A 1,803-nucleotide genomic window follows, 5' to 3' on the forward strand; every position below is an offset into this window, starting at 1 on the left:
ATAGAATTTGTCGTGTCCCGCCGCACCCGTGTCTCATATTTTCTAAAAATATCGTTTGCCGTGTCCGCACCCATGTCCGTATCCGTATCCGCACCCGAGTCGGTGCTTCATAGTTTTGAAGTGATTTGCTTTATAACTTTATATTAGCAAGTGTCAAAGATTTAACTTACACATACAAAACATTCTAATTTTAAACTTAACATTTACCAGATGGTGCAGTTTCAACAAAAAAAAATATCTTTTTCGTATATAATTTCATATTCTAATCAACTTTTAACTTCCAGCGTTTTGATCACCAATAAATTTTATAATTACACATTTTCTGTAAATGAAAAAATATAATGAAATTTGAAATCGCGCGTTTTAAACATTGTATTTAAGATTGTGTCAAACCAAATCTACTTATTCAGTAACAATATTTCTAAATTTGTAATTTATCATTTAACTAATTATGATTTCTTACTTTTTAGCTATAAAATTATGAATATGATCAGATTTGGGCTGTAATTGATGAATATTTTCATTATTTTATTAATTTATTAATTTTTAACCCTACTAGGCGGAGAATGCTGGCGATTTATCAGTTACCGTTGTAATTAAATATTTGAAAAGCTAGCCGTTAGAATATCATAAGATGTGTGGTATTTTTATTTCTGTCATTTAGCAACTTTCTTTTATGTTTTGTTATATTTACCTTTTGCAAGCTGTAATTCTGTTAGCCACGTGTTTGGCTGAGGTTAGTTCTTTTTGTCATTCCTCACCCAGGCAAAACGACTATTTGTACCAGAGCTGTTATGAGCTCATTTTTATGAAAAGTGATAGCAGATTTCTCTCTTCTCTCCTTAAGATTCTTCTTCTTTTATCAAATATCTTTTACCAGTATCATTTGGTATCAGAGCATCTTCCTGGCCACCTGTTTTCACCCGCCATATCCAAAATTAGCCATGACAGAAACCAGAGCTCAAGAGCTGAAAAAATGGAGGAAAACCTAAAATCCCTGGTGAAGGGAATGTTATCTGAGAATAACAAAAAGCAAGAACAGCTCGTTACAGAACTTCTGGCTAGGCAACAAATCACCATAGCTACAGAGCTCAAAACATCCATTGTAGATGAGCTTAAAACTCATATTTCGAACCTCCACCCAAACAAAGACACCATTATACCCAAAACATCTTTCACTGCAAACCTAAACTCTCAAAATGCAGATCAACCTCCATACCAGCTGTCTACTCATTTTACCAAAGTGGAATTTCCACGGTTTGACGGAAGTGATTTAGAAGGATGGCTATTTCGCTGCGATCGATTTTTCCAAATCGATCTAACTCCGGTGGGATCTCGAGTCAAGCTAGCTTCGCTGCATTTAGAAGGGCGAGCACTGGAATGGCATCAATCATATCTGAAGGGGAGAAACCAATTAGAAGATCCACCTTGGGCAGAGTATGTCAAGGCGGTGACGGGGCGATTCGGGGAACGAGTGTATGAAGATCCTATGGCGGATCTCAAATGATTAACACAGACTGGTGCTTTGCTCGAATACATGGAGGCTTTTGATATTTGCTCCCATAAAGTTTCCTTATCTGAAGAGAATTTGCTTAGTTGCTTCCTTAGTGAACTCAAGGATGAGATAAGCTACCCATTGCAGATGCTTGGGCCAAAAACACTACAACAGGCCTATGCCTTGGCTCGCATACAAGATGCTTACCTCAATGTCACTAAGAATGGACGAACCCAACACCACAGGTCGATTCCAGCATTCCATGCACCCACAAATTCACACAATCCCAGAACATCACCACCTTTATT

The sequence above is a fragment of the Euphorbia lathyris genome, chromosome 10, assembly GCF_963576675.1.
Source record: "Euphorbia lathyris chromosome 10, ddEupLath1.1, whole genome shotgun sequence".
Classification (NCBI taxonomy): Eukaryota; Viridiplantae; Streptophyta; class Magnoliopsida; order Malpighiales; family Euphorbiaceae; genus Euphorbia; species Euphorbia lathyris.